This window comes from Amborella trichopoda, chromosome 7 (assembly GCF_054954075.1).
Source record: "Amborella trichopoda isolate Santa Cruz 75 chromosome 7, AtrichopodaSantaCruz75HAP2 v2.0, whole genome shotgun sequence".
Taxonomy (NCBI): domain Eukaryota; kingdom Viridiplantae; phylum Streptophyta; class Magnoliopsida; order Amborellales; family Amborellaceae; genus Amborella; species Amborella trichopoda.
In genome coordinates, this window is record NC_142342.1 from 36,267,729 (window position 1) to 36,283,565 (window position 15,837).

The 15,837-nt window shown below is 34.4% G+C and overlaps 1 long non-coding RNA gene across 5 annotated transcripts; it reads left to right on the forward strand.

Annotated features, from left to right (window-relative positions):
* Positions 1-3,814: 3,814 nt before the first annotated feature.
* LOC18422744 (uncharacterized) lies at positions 3,815-11,355 on the forward strand. Of its 5 annotated transcripts, none has more exons than XR_002282251.2 (4): positions 3,815-4,119; positions 7,084-7,203; positions 7,885-8,182; positions 10,532-11,355. It is a non-coding gene; the product is annotated as an uncharacterized LOC18422744 (long non-coding RNA). The 5 variants fall into 5 exon arrangements; XR_002282254.2 differs by having other exon boundaries at positions 3,815-4,066; XR_002282250.2 differs by lacking the exon at positions 3,815-4,119 and adding an exon at positions 4,396-4,719.
* Positions 11,356-15,837: the final 4,482 nt, after the last annotated feature.

The window sequence follows — 15,837 nt, forward strand, 5'->3', positions numbered from 1 at the left end:
TTCTGTTATCTGGGCTTTTCTACCAAGGGTATGAGATTTTTTTTCTTGAGAAATGTTAGCTTAGGGGATGAGATTACTTAAGACCAAAAAAAAAAAAGCAAAATCAAAGGGTAAAGATTTCTATACGTTCCCTATGTATAATAGATATATATTTACCCACCCTTCATCTAGCCGTCCAATTTAGATCAAGTGAGCTACTGACAATTTGATTTAGACCCAATGACTTAAGAGTAATTTTTTTTTTACAAATTATATGAATATGAAAATTGGTACGTGCAATCATCTCAATAGGGTGCACCTACAAAAATATTAAAAACCATTTTTTGATAAAAGATAATGACCAAATTACTTGTTTAAACTTTTAGGGGTATTTTGGTTATTTTATTTTATTGAAAATATTTTTTTATAATTTGTTTTATATATGTGACTTTAAGAGGATTGAACGCCAATGTCAAAATGGTTTGTAAAAAAATTAAAAATAAAATAATATAAAGACATGGCATTGTGATTAGGGTCATCTCAACCCTCTATTTAGAATGGACGGTTTGATATAATGGACGGTTTGATATAATGGACGGTTTGATATGGGAAGCATATAAGTTTTAGGCAGCAAGGGAAGTATAGAAAGCATGCCCAAATCAAAATAGCTATTACTACAATTCTCTTGAGGAGAGGAGGCGATTTCATTGGTGCGGCTACGACAGTATTTTGCTGCATTCAAAACAATACTTTATTTAATGTATGTATAAGCTTTGGCTTCATGGGTTAGCTTAATATTTCTTAGCTCAAAGAATGAGCATGGTTGTGATTGTCGTGACTTTATATGCAGTCAATAAGCTGCGCTCGAAGAAGTGGGAAAAATAAAATAATACAACATGTATTGATGTTTTATAACTCATCATTCGCAATTCAAGCAATGGAATGCGTGTGCATCGATGATCTCGTCTTGAACATTATGGTTGTGAAAAAAATTAGCATTTTAAGCTCTAAAACAAGTGTATATTTTTTTTAATTATTTAGACAGTCCAATTCTCTCTAAAAATAAGCATTTAAAAATAAGCATTTAAAGATCGACAAGATTTGTACATTTTTTTAATTTCAAATTTTCTTTTTGATGTTGGAAATTGGTTTTAGAGCCATTTTGGAGATTTTTGTTGCTACTAGACAAAAATTTGACGTGAGGCTATATTTTGTTTACATAAAATCTTTCACTCTCTTTGGTTTTGGCTTTTCGGTTCCAAAGAGGGAAAGGGAATCTCAGAAGTGGATGTTCAGCTCAATCTCTCTAATTTATTTCAGATGGGTTTCGTTAAATGTAAACCCAAAACACATTGGATTCTACTAGGAGCATATAAACTTAACTTTGATGGGAGCTCTATTGGAAATTTTGGGTTAGCAAGATTTGGGGCAGTAGTGAGAAACTGGGATGGTCATGTTATATTCTCATTTGTTGGACCGCTAGGTGAGCCTATTGGTAATTTTGCCGAATTCTTTGCCCTCCATGGTATAAAGCTGTTTGCAATAACGAATTTGGGTTCATATCCATGTTTGGTGGGAGGGGATTATCTAAATGTACTCAACTGGTGTAAAGGGGAACAAAAAATTCGTTAGGGGTTTGGATCAATGCTTTTACAGATTGAACTCGTTCTTTATCTATCTCCTTCCTTCATGTTTATAGGGAAGCTAATGGTTTGACGGATAGTTTGGCCAAAAGTGGGGCATCCTTATCTGAGCCTATGGTCTCTAATGATGTAATGGGATGTAATGGTTTTCAAGTAGCGATTAATAAGATTTGATAATGTTCGTCCAAAAAAACAAAAAAGGCTTAGGCCTTAACTTCATCCTTTATTAAATATCAAATTCTTAAAAGAGGTTATTGCTTAATTAAGTATAAATCACACCAAAGGGGAACAAATATTAAATATTATGGAGTGATTTGATTTTTTTAAATATTTTATAAGAAATTGAAGTTTTTAAAAATCATACTACTTGCTCTTGAGGGCCTTGATTTTTAACAAAAATAGAACATAGTCCAGTATAATTTATAATTTGATTCTAATTAAGTTGAGAATTGAGCACTCTCACATATTGGATTGAGATCCCGACAGTTTAAGGCGTAAGACGAGGATCTTTTGAAAGGGAGCTTCTTGCTTGTCGTAATTCCATTATCCCAATCTTGACCTGGATCTTGGACCTGATCTTAATCTGGATCCCAACAATTATGATCCCCATTTTGCTATCAAAGTTTGAAAAATGGATTAGCAATCTGGATTGGCCATCTCAAAAATTATGGATTAGTGATCGGGGTCGGAAAATTGGACAGATCTGCTCATAAAATTTCTTAAAAGAAAAAGTTTATATAAGGTTGCAACCTTAAAATGTAGAATTACAAATGCACCTAAAAAATCCATCAGGAAAAAGGTTGTTTTAATAAGTGCATCTTGCAAGACCAACTATTTTTAAGATTTTCATATGTTTATAGATCTACTTGATTTCAACCATTTTTGAAGTTTAAAATTTTATACTTAGATATGAAAATAGATTTTTAGATAATCCTACGAATTTTTTACACCAAAATTACAACTTATAATAAACTTTGGAGGTGTGTCTTAATTGGATTGTTTAAGGTTGCAACCTTATAGAAACCACAACCTTTATTAAAATACTAACAATCTCTAAAAATAGTGCTTTTTTTAGTTTCTAAAAAAACATAGGACTGGTGGCTGGTGCATGATATATTTTTATTATTTTATAAAAATATGTGAAATATTAAGATGTTTTTATGTCTATATTTCTATTACCAGTCGAGGCTAGTGAAAGGTGGCTTAGTCATGCCAAAATTCCAACTAAAATACACCCGTTCTTCCACTTGATCGTGTTGATGCTTCTCTCGACGATTCATTGGATGGATTCATGCATGCGCGATAATCCAACTAATAGGAATTTATAAAGAAATAGAGCAAGGATTTCATGCAACGATTATATCATAATTGCGTACACTCTACAAATATGCTTATTGTCTCTCCTAAAATGGATTACATGCTTTCAAACTAATGCATTTAAGTAAATGAAGTTCATTAAAAAAATTAGCTAATATACTTTGTGAACAATATTGCATGAAAAATCCGATAAAAAAATACTACCATATTAAGCGATTAAAGAAAAAGGCATAACTTGTATAAAAAACAAATATACTTTATAACAATAAAAAAATCAAAATAAATCAACATGAATATTATGCCTTCGATTATCTTTCAAACGTATAAAATTGTAGCAAAAACGGTTTGATATCAAAGATTAAATCAATAAAATAGTGGTTTTTTCATAACCCTAAACTTTTCACCATGTGAGCAAGAAAAAAGTCACTCAAGGCTAAATAAATTTACCTAATTTATTTGAGAGATGAAATCTTGGTAATAACAAATCACAACTCAAATTGATAGAGAACGAGCTATAAATCGACTGGAATATTCAATTTTGGATTGGATCATCTTTTCAACAGCAGCATTTCCAGTAAAATTCAACCCACAATATTCAGTAGATTGAAAAAATCAATACACGGATCTGGTGAAGTTTTCGATTATCTTTCAAATATACAAAATTTCATCAAAAATTATTTCTTTTTGAAGATTTTATAGTAAGAAAGACATAAATTTTCGAGCACGTAAAAAATATGACAATTCAATGAATTGATTTGAATTTTTTTTTTTTTTTTCCTAAAACATGATTTTATGGTACATTGATTTCAATCAATAATTCAATGAACAAAAAAAAAAAAAAAAAAGAAAAAGGAAGCTTCAGCCCGTGTGCAATCGCCTACTTGCTCGTAAATCGGCGATCAGGGGGTGGGTGGTTTCCGTTTGCAATTCTAGTTTAGCACATTGCCGACTTGATAGTAAATCGGCGATCAGGGGGCACTGGGTGGTTTCCGTTTGAGTTTACGGCGAGGGACTGAAACCAATGGCGTCGCCACTCTCTCTCTCTCACTGCCCTAACTGCTCTCTCACAAAGCAACTCTCTCTCATCTCCATGCGTCCTCTCTCACATACCCACAAGCGAGAATCTCGTAGGAGCCCTCACACTAAATATCTCATCTCATCTCATCTTCTTTCAACATGGGTATGGGTTTTATTCTTGTGGTTTTTGTGGTTTTTTTTATGCTGATTTTTTTTAATTACCAAATGCAAACATTTTTTTCTCTATGATTTCTTCATGAAAATTTATTTTTTATTATTATTATTATTATTATTAATTTTACTTATTTGATTGAGTATTGGAGTACAATTTTGTCTTAAAATAAAACTTAAGATATGGGTTTCTTTTTCTTGTATTTTATTTTAATTATTTCTTGCAGGTTTTTTGTTTTTTATAGAAGTACAATTTGCACTCTATAGCACCCATGTGAAAGCCTGTAGTAGAGAGAAAGTTCCTTTTTACTGAGAGAGAGAAAGTCCCTTTTTAGAGAGAGAGACAGAGAGAGAGAGAATCCCGTTGTTTCTGCAATATATTGAACAAAAACTCATTCCAAGTCCGCCATTGTCTTGAAGCTCCAAGCTCTGTTTTCGTCGCCATAGCCTTTGGTCCAAAGCTTACATGTCAATTTCATGTCCTTTTGATTATGAATTTTATACCTTAAAACTGTCACTTCTGAAATTTTAGTGCAGTTGGTCGTTTTCAGTAATATCAGTGAGATCCTCATTTTCTACATAGCAAATTGTGGTAAACTAATTAGTTTACTGTCTCTCTATTTTTGAGGGATTTCTGATAATTATAGCATTGATTTAATTTCTTTTATTTGAGGGATTTCAGAAAATTTATATTTGAAGTTTGAAAATTTGATGAGTTGTGATGTGAAGGCCCCAACAGAGAGTTTAAAATGCTATCAATATTTGAAGTTTGAAAAATTGAGGACTTTAAAAGGCTCTCTATTTCTGATGAAATTTAATTAGTACATTAAATTTTACTGTAAATACTTTCTTTTGATCGATCTCATGTACTCCAATAGAAAAAGCAATGAACTTGCTTCTCAGACTAAGTTCACACTCTTCCCTGTTATTTATGACCGATTGCTTAGATTCTGTATGTTATGGGTATCTATGATTAGTGTTGCAATAGAACGGTTAAAAATAGGTATTATTTCAAATTCTGGGAGATAGTTTACCAATGGATTAAACAAACATAAAAAAAAACTGGGTACTCAGGAATTCTAGACGTGTGAACCACCTAAAAAAACAGGATTGGGAAATTCTGTTTACATATGAAAAATATTTTACATATGCAAACTGTTACGCATGAACAAAACGAGCCCCAAGATTCCCCCGTTTTCATTCCCTTTTTTATTTCTTAATTTTTCCATATAAAAGAACCTAGAGGACCTACAAACCGGCTCAAGCGGTTCTGATTTGACATGAACCCCAAAACATGGTTAATAGCTATTGGTCATTTTTGTATGGGTAAGCTGGTCATTATTCAAACCTTGAAAATTTTACATGGCCTCCATTGCTGCCACTCGCTTATACCTGAGTGCGTCTTTATTTGTTAAATCTTGTAAAGGATGTCAATTTAGTTTTGGTAGTAATTAGCAGAGCATTTAGTAATTATTTCTGTCGTGAAACTGACTATGAAATGAGTCTTTTAGAACTATAAAATTTTTATTCAAAAATTTTTTATGGTCGGAATATGCATTAAATATAGTTTGTTTGTACTTTGAAATGCTCTGATTTTTCCATAAATTTGTTTGTATGAATCTAGGTTGATAGGGTTTTTAGTTTTATTTCCCTGGTTTTGTTTCTCCCTGATTACTTAATTTTTTTTATGTGCTGTCTTGTAAGATGTTCGTTTGTGATTCAAGAATGAAACTACTGTTTATTCTTGTGAGGGTTGCATTTTATATATTATGGGATTAGAATTTTGTGTTAAGTGAAAATGGCCTATTTTTCTTTGTTTTAAGAATAGTCTAGGTATGTTATGCATGTTCACCATAGTGAATGGGTGAATATCCCTCTTTTGAGATGTTATGATTTGTTTGGCAGATAATTGATCTGTATTCTTCTGTTTTCTAAATAGAACTTCTTTTTTTTATTAAAGTCATGTAGTTTAATGTGGCATTCTTGTTTTGTTGTCTTCTTATTGTACTTTGAATGAATGAAAGGAAATTTGAGTTATTTCTCACTGTCTTGAAAAAGTGTAGTACTGAACATATCAGTATTTGTATGTATCGTTTTATAGCTGTTTTTATGTATGTATTTTATATTATATGGACTGATTTTATTCGTTTTAAGGGTAGCTTGAGCTGTTTCTCCACAGATCTTTTGTTTCCTGAATTTCTTTTTCTTTTTACTTAATTTTATTGGTGTGGCTTTTTATTCTCTTATGTTATTCTTTTATCTTTATTACCAAGGGATTGTCTACAAAGAGACCATTTATCTTTTGTACATGGAGATCACAATCATTCATCCTCATTAGATGTCAAATTGGATGGCTTGGGGTGAGTCACGAAGTCCGAGAATTTTTTTTTTGAAACTTTGTGTCTATTCAATGACACTCTTACAACCACCCATTTTGAAATTTAAGGGAAATAATGAATGTGATCTCCATGTATAAAAGATAAATGGTCTCTTTGTAGACAATCCCTATTACCAAATGGAAATTTATGTTAATGGAATCTCTTTTACCAGTAATGTTAAAGGAAAATTGACTTTTAATTATCTTATGGGTTCTTGTTTGCATCAATTACTCTGGATTTTTATGTTTCATACTCATGTTCTTTTTAGGTCCTTACCTTTTTAAAAATGAGCCTTGTTCATTGATTTGACACAAGGACATGGGTTGGGACTTGTTGGGATCCCAAGCCTGATTCATTGTGTCTGAATCGGCTGACTCAGCTGAATCTATGTAAAAAATAACACAGCAGGCCGTAGAACTGGGAACCGGCACTCTGTTGGGCCTGAGTAGCTACGGCACCGAGTTTAACACTCTTTTAATTTTTTTGATATCGATCATTGAAGTCCACTAAGTGATGTAGTTCATTATGCACCATCTTGTATTTTGAGTTTAAGTTGAGAGTAATCCATGTGACCACAGGTTTAAAACATCCCAGTGATGGCTCCACCGCCACCAAACACTGGCCTTTTTGTAGGACTAGACAAAGGCCATGTTGTGACCAAATGAGAGATTGATCCTCGCACCTCGGACAGAAAAGGGGTGAGTCCTCATCTCTGGAACCGTGTTCTTTATTTTTGTAGCATTTTCTTTATTTTCATGTTCATCGTTCTGAAACTCTTTCATTTGTTGTAATAAGTAGTGTTTGGTTTCATCTGATTATGTTTTGATGTATTTTGGGTATCCAAGGGGAAAAAGGTATTTCGACAACATTGGCTAGTGGCAAGCATTGGGAATGCTACTCCATTTCCAAATGTGTAGTAATTCTTGAAGTACATATGAAGAAAGATTATTTCACTTAAAATCTTTCCTGTGCTCAATGTTTAATTTTTTTTTTTGTGCTTGATATTTGCTTTAAATTTATGTAATATCTTGATGTAAATCTTCACAATCTCGATGCGGTACTTGTTGGCCTGTATAATGCATCTCTCTCATAGCATTGGAACTGGTTCCATACTAGTATTGATGCACTCTTATTGTGATGCACACTCATTGATTGTGCGCTTTTCTCTTCATCCTTATATTCCCACCCTCTGTGCATGCTTGGAGATCCATGATATGAAGAAAAGTTTACAAATGTGGACACTCTTTATCTTTACCCATTTTCTCTGTATATTAGTTACCTTAGAGTGACGGGCAAAACATTTTTCTACATTTCTGTGCATTTAATGTTATTTTGTTGTCTTTAATGTATTGTATCTCAATGTTTTGTTTGTGCTCTAGGTGTACTGTTTTCTTGGTTCTCTCTCAAATGCTATCTCTGTGATTTCATGATGGCAAAGAATGGATCACATGCAAGAACAATTAGAGAAGAAATTAAAGGCAAAAAGGCTTCAAACGTTAGTGGGACTCATAACCTAAATTCTCTGAAGAGAATTCAACACTTGCACAGATTGGCTACATTGTTATCTGGAAAAGCTTCTGTACCTTGTCTGGGTGCTCTCTTAGGACGTACATTGGCCGCTCATGAAGATGCCCTTGGGATACCACCTCTTGAATCAAATTTCTTTTCTTGCCAAAGGTGGGCATTTATTTGTTATATTACCTTTATTTTCTTCTAGAGAATTTAATTTGTTGAATTGCTTAGTTTATTGTCATCCAAGTATTTGTTTATTTTTTTCTATCTGGTTTCATCAGTATGAAGTACTATCGCTGTGAACATTCTTACAAAATTTGCGGAATGTAAATAGAAGGGTAGTTGGGGAGTGAAAAATGTAAATTAGTATTGTACTTCCATTGTATTTTTTCTCCTTCTTAGGTAATTTAGAAAATGCCAACACATCCAAAGTATATTTCTATTATATTCTGGTTCGTAATGTTGTACTTAACTGAGAGAAGACTCCAGGTTCTGATTTTGGCATTCAATTCTCCATTTTGAGGCACCTTTCCCATCTGCTGGCCTATGGACCCATCAATTACCCCAAACAAATCTCTACCCTCTGAAATGGTTAACCATGATGGATGAGTAGAGGAAAATGTTTCTCCCCTTGAGTTTGCTCGGCACAACAGATGATGTTCTATTCCCATCAGCCATTATTAAGCACAACTGGAGTTTAATAGGACAAGAATCAAAGAAAACCGGCACTGAAAGAAGAAAACCTGGAAAGAAGTGCTGGACTGCCCAGAACGCTAGTTTGATCACCATGAGACAAAATTGAAACTTGATAAATCTACTCCGATACTATATTAGATCGTAAAAGTACACATTTGATATCTCAGATCTACCGTGGAATGCATCAAATAGGTGAAAAATCAAGGTCACAAGGAGCATTCAAGAAGAGGTGCCTTACAACCAAGGAAAGACTTGGAAAAGTTTTCTGTAGCTCTAGATTGCACGCTCTTTCATCTTAAATATATAGAAGGTTAAAATCCTTTGCAATTTGTACATTTACTTAATGACCATAAGAATAAGAGAAAAAAAGAATGAAATTACCCTAACCAATTACAACTTTTTCACTTCGCAAGCTACCCTTCCCTTTACATGGAGACTTTCAGTTCGTTTGTTAAATTCACTTTGTTTATTAAACTTATTTTTAATCTTTAAATATTTTGTTTTGGTTCGTGAAACACGCAATTAGGCCATTTAAGATCCTGATTTAGATGTGAACTTGTGTCTATAGGTATTCAAGTTAGTTTTCGCAGGGGCATTGCATGGCACACTCAACTTAATTGTTGTTTTAGTAAATTCAACTGCATGGTGCAGTGTTTCAGAAAACGCTAGGAGGTGCCTAGGTTGGGGGGTCCAGGACACCTAGCACCTAGGTGGGTGGTTACAACCTGGGTAGCCCAATTGAAAGAAAAATGTCTCTATAGGCTAACAATATAAGTATAACTATATAACACATAATAGTTAGGGACTTAAGGCACATCGAATGTATAATACACAAGTCCACAGCACACACTCCTCCACACTCCAAACTTCATAGCAAAGTCTAGTACACAAGTCCACATAACACTCTCTAACTTTGGTTGCTCGATCTCCAAACTTCCACCTTTAAAATGCTTCTAAGGATGCAAAATCTTCTAAAAAACCCTCTAATAGATTTATAAAACATCCAAAACTAAATCTAATATCAATGGGTGATGCTTAAATCAATTTCTTGTAACTTTGAGAAACCTTTCGATATATGAAAATCATCAAAAACTAGTTTTTATGGGTTTTTTTCTCTCTAAAATAGGCTCTAATAGGGTTTAAGTTTTAAATGAACCTGAAACCCACGATTTTACCCCTAGAAAAACCAAAAGATGCCCTCAACGAGGGGCATTTCCGCCTCTGGGCAGGACGCAGGCCCTGGGTGGGAACCTAGGGACAGCCCACCATCGCCCAGGCCTTCTGGACCACCTAGGCAGCTGGCTTAGGCGCTGGGCAGTCCGCTTTTTAAAACAATGGCATATTGAGAGAGGAGAGGAGTGGATAAAAGGTCAGTCCAATGTTTCAGCAAGGATTCAGTGATGGAAGCTCACCAATGTTTCGATGAGGATTCAGTCACACAAACATCAAAGCTTTGTGCAGCCTTGAAAGATGGTTATATGTAGATCATCTTATTTCGTTTATCAAAACAAAATCTCGCTGCTCTGTATAATGAGATTCTTTTCTTTCGTTCTACATCCTATTATTAATTTCCGTACTTCTATATCCTATGATTAGTCTTCCTTATAGTAACATATCTATTATATATGTTGCTAGTTCTCACCGTAGGTATTGCCTATCACGTTGTTACCATCTAATACGTGACATTTTGAATGTATTTTGGGATTTTTGTCTGGCCTCGATTCATTCTGTATACTTTGGGTCCCTCTTTCTCCCTCTCTCAAGTGCCCCTCTCAAGTATTTGTAATTTTCCCTTTCCTGCTTTTGATCTCTTTACAGATGCAAAACCATTCTTCAGCCTGGTTTTAACTGCAGTGTTCAAGTAGAAAGAAATAGATGCGAAAAATGCCATGCCAAGCGTGGCTTTGCCCCACAAAACAATGTGGTATACATTTGCACTTTTTGCTCCTACAGGAACATAAGAAGAGGAACGCCTTGGGGTCACCTCAAGGCACTTTTTGTCCAAAGACCCGATCTTGAGGTAGGAAGAGATGCAGAAGCAGAAATCAAGGGTGGGATACCCAATGACGAGATAGAAAGAATTGGGTACTGAAAAACCTAAGCAATACCCAATAGACAAAGCTGGACAGAGATTGAAAACAAATGAAAAAATTGTCAATTTGGAGGGAAATGACAAATACAGCCAAGAGAACGAAAAAGAATCCAGCAATGCAAAACAAAATCAAGAGAGAGTGAAAGATCCCAGCACTGGAGAACCACAACAAAGCCCTGTAGAGAAAGCTGGCACCAAACCGATAACAGAAGGGAAATCTGGCTTTCTGGAGAGAACTGAGGCCATTATCGACTCTCCCATGTTAAAGACTATGGAAACTCCCTTAGGAAAACCAGTTTGTGTTTCATCAATGAAGAGGGGGTCTGAATCGAATTCTTCGACTGGAAATTCACAGAAGCAGAGGAGGAAATTATGGTCAAGTCTGAAAGAGCTAGCAACCGGTGGCAAGTCGATTCCATTTATGGGATGAGATAAAATGGCTTGTCGAAATTTGTTTTATTTTGTGAGATAATTTATTGTTTTTGGACGGAATTTGTTTTTGGACGAAATTTGTTTTATTTTGTGAGATAATTTATTGTTTTTGTCGAAATTTGTTTTATTTTGTGAGATAATTTATTGTTTTTGTGAGTTTGTTTTAGTTCTTAGGGCATGTTGTCCTTAACATCTATCTGATCAAACATTTTTTCCCTCTTTCTTTTAATTTCAAGGAGGAAGTAGAGGAGTACACCATGACTCTTGGGTTTAGGATGATGGAACCTTTGCATTCTACTTCACAAGAGAGAGATAAGAGTGTCAAGCTCACTGTAGTCAATGGTACAGAGAGAGAGAGTCAAGTCCTCATGATGTTGGCTTTATCTCTGGTCTTAAAAAACTCGACCTGAGTGGAAATTATTTTTTGGGTGGACCTGTTGCTGTATCTCTTGGAGAACTTCGAGTTCTTGAGCATCAAGACCTCGCCGGGTGTGGACTGAATTCTAGCATTCCATCTCAGCGTGGGCTTTGCACAAGCCTAAACTACTTCTTGAGCGACCACATTTTAACGGGTTCTTTGTCACCATCTCTAGCTACATTGCTTAGAATTATTTACTTCAGTATCACTAGCAATGGTATTACTGCAGCCATTCCTATTTATATTTTCAACAATTAGACTGCTCTAATGGAAACGGATCTCTCAATGAACTTACTCACAGGACCAATCCCGCCACGAATTGGTCTTTTCAATAACCTTCACCAAAATAAGATTTCAGGACCCTTTCATATAACCAGCTCAATGGTTTACTCCCTTCCTCTATTGGAAATCTTTCCGAGCTTTTTCTCTTAGACCTATACAGTAACTATCTCACTGGTTCTCTTCCTCCACAACTGCGGAACTTTGTGGCAATTAACTTTTTATCTCTAGGGTCAAATAATTTTCAAGGGCCCTTACTCCCTACACCTCAGTCTCAAGATCAAAATCTTCTCTATGTAAGCAACAACTGTTTTGGAAATATCCCAGTTGCTATAATAATGTACTTTCAAACGTCAACTTCTCAAATGTCTTACCCAATCGGATCCCCAAAGAATTGATAAGATTAGGTAGCTTGCTTATGCTCAACTTGACCCACAACCATCTCAGTGGAGAGATTCCGGACAAGATTCACAAACTGCAGGTTTTGGAATACGTCGATTTACCAAACGATATGCTTCGAGGTGAAATTCCTTTGAACATGCCATCTATGACATTCTTAGGGACTTTGAACTTGGGGTGAGATTTGTATAAGGTGTCAACCTTATACTATTGAAGTAAAGGTGCACCTCAAAAGTATGATGAAAATGTAGTTTCAGTTCCGTAAAGCCTTGTGGTGATATGAAAATCTATTATTACTTCTAATTATAGACTATTCATCACACACAAGGGTCATACATTCTCTCGTCTTTCATCCGGACATACTTCGACCTCATCAAAAGCTAAGCCACTAAACCTTCATCCGTTATATCTCTATGCCCATATACCTTGGGTTTTTCCAACTCGGCTGACCTAGCATGTTAAGCCTAGTCCGAGTATTGACAAATTGTATTTGCCTAGTATGGTCCACAAGCGGACCACACTCCCACTGAGTTTATGTTTTACTCTATACAATGTTCATACAAACTCTCATAAGGCCTTTAAGGCTATATAAATCCAATACTTCTCTCTGGATTGTTCCTCTTCTACACAATGCCTTAGTGATTACTTATAGAACTAATCACAAGGGATCAAGAGAAATATTGTATCATGTCAAATGTTAATCTTATACAAAATAGGGTCTCTCTTGTATGGAATGTTATATATTCCATAACAACTACCACACTTGATCGATTTCACACATCAATCTTTGATAATCTCATAAAAACTTTTGATACGAAAAGAGAATTTAAATAAGGGTGCGGTTTGTATAGAGCGTAGGCTCCAAACAATCAAATTAGGGCCTATTTTTAAATACTGTCGAGAAATGTGGTTTCAACACTAGAAATATTTGTGATAGCCTTAAATTATTTTCATATTTATTTAAAAAGTTTAAAGCTTAAAAAATGGTGTAGATCGACACATCTATAAAAATTTGAAAATCATGAAAATTGACGGTCAAAAAATGCATTATAAAATACATTATTTCCAAAACTGGAAATCAATTTTTTTCTTATGTCTGTACATCTTGATGTCAAGATGATCAATTTGAGGATTTTTTAACATCAAAACAATGTCGTCAAGTGAAATTTTTGAGGTAGGAAGGAATGTGATTGTTTACAGCCTCGGCTCTATATAAACTTTTCCCTAATGGATGATTTTGATAGAAAATAGGAACTCGTAGACCGTCGAAATGTTGATCACTTAATTGAAGTTTTAGAGAGAATGTCATTTCGTTTGCAATATCAACGAAATGAAATTTGTGTAAGAGAGAGAGATAGATTTCATACAAAACTCCGAGTAAATTTTCATGTCATTGAGTAATTATGAGAGAGAGAGTCCAGGTAAAACACTGATTCTCTTTAAGTCATAATCAAGGGGTCATCTAAAGGGCAAGACTTTAGAGAATTCCACACAACAAAACAAAACAAAATAAAAGCATGAGAAATTGGAGACAGAGAGAGAGGAAGATTCCATACAAAACATATTTTCTCAAGAAGAGATCACATAACACGTTTCTCAAGTGTGGTTATTTTTTTTTAACAAAGTGTAGTATTTTATTGGAAAAACTACGTCCATACCAGTTTATTGGAAAAATTACATCCATTTAACGGAAAAGTCCATAAATATGTGTCATTTAGATAGAGGTCCCTGTTGCCATTTTATTTTATTATTTATTTATTTATTTATTCATTTTTATACCTTGTATGATGTGTCATCAGACCGAATATTACTGTGGAAGAGAACTATTTTTAGACCTATTCGACGTTTAAATAATCAGACCGCCTTAAACTTAAAACCGCGCATTTGCGATTATGCGGTCCGAAGTCTAAAATATCAAAATGATATAATCATCAAAACATTAAGCAATCTGATGTTTAGACGAGTTCCTAAGAGTAAATTCCGGACCGACAAGCTTGATTTTATTGGAGATAGAACTGTTGGAACATTCTTCCTTGGAAAGAATTCATGCAAAGTATCGAACCATGGTTCCCAGGAATATCCAAGGCAAAGCAACCAAAACCTGTTATTAGAGGTTTCACCTGAAACACAAAACCACCATATTCAATCACCACACTTTGAATCTTTTACATTGCCTTGAAATGTAAAAGGAAAATTTCATAAACCCCCAAAACTACTTTTACCCCAAATTGAATTTTTTGAACAAATATCCCTCAAGTCAAAAAAATCATATATTTTTGACAAAAATGCCTATAGTGCCAGACTGCCTTCATTTTGTACTGGACCACATGCCCAAAGTGCCAGACTGCCCTTATTTTGTATCGGAACGCATGCTTTTCAGAAGCCTAGTGTTGGACTACCCCCATTTTATGTCGGACCACCCCTATTATGTACCAGACCACATGTCTAAAGTGTTGGACCACCCCTATTATGTACCGGATCTCATGCTTTCCAAAAGCTAAGTGTCGGATCACCCCCATTTTGTGTTGGACCGCATGCTTCTCAGATGATATTTTGGTCTTCATTTTACTCGTTTTTTTTTTTTTTGAGACGTTGCAACATTAAAATCTAAAATTAAAGATGCATCTCAAAAATCCATTGGAAAAAGTTGTTTTAATGTTGGAAAATCTTCTAATTGATCATCTCGACATCGAGATGTATGAATATAAGAAGAAAAAAAAATATTTTGAGTCCCAAAAATAGTGCATCTTGCAACACATTACCTAGACCTTCCATTTTCAAGGTTTTCATATGTTCATAGATCTACTTGATTTTAACCATTTTCGGAGTTTAAAATTTGATAATTAGATATGAAAATAGATTTTCATATAATCCTAAGAATTTTTTACACCAAAATTACTTAAATTTTGGACGTGCGCCTTAATTGGATTGTTAAGGTTGCAACCTTGACAGCTGTCCAATGATTAAAATATCGGATGACACGACAATATTAAATATTATCGTACAATGTTTTAAGCCTCGGACCACTTTTGAACCTTATGTTTTTGTACGTGTAAAGGCGTTCTGATGTTTGTTACATCGGACCACCTCTAAACCCCATTTTTTATGTTATAAGATGGTCAGATGTTTTGAACATCGGATCCATCGAAAAAAGTATTGGTAACCCAACTTTTAGAGTATTTCGATATTTGAAGCATCTAACCGCTCCCAAAATGTCTATCAAACAGTGCCAAAATTTATTTATTTTTTTAAAAAAACAATTAATATCCTATCTGACATTTGAATAATCAGACCAGTGACAAAATTGGGGCAAAAAAGAAAAGAGAAAATATCTCCTTATCCCCCATTTTTTGACTTTTATATCTTATAAGACTCCATGATTGAAAATATTACTTGTATACAAATGACATCTATATTTTCTATCTTACAATCCCCTGGACCCTTTTGACCATGAATTTTTTACTCAAAGAAACATTAAAATGACACCTTCTCAAAAAAAAGAAA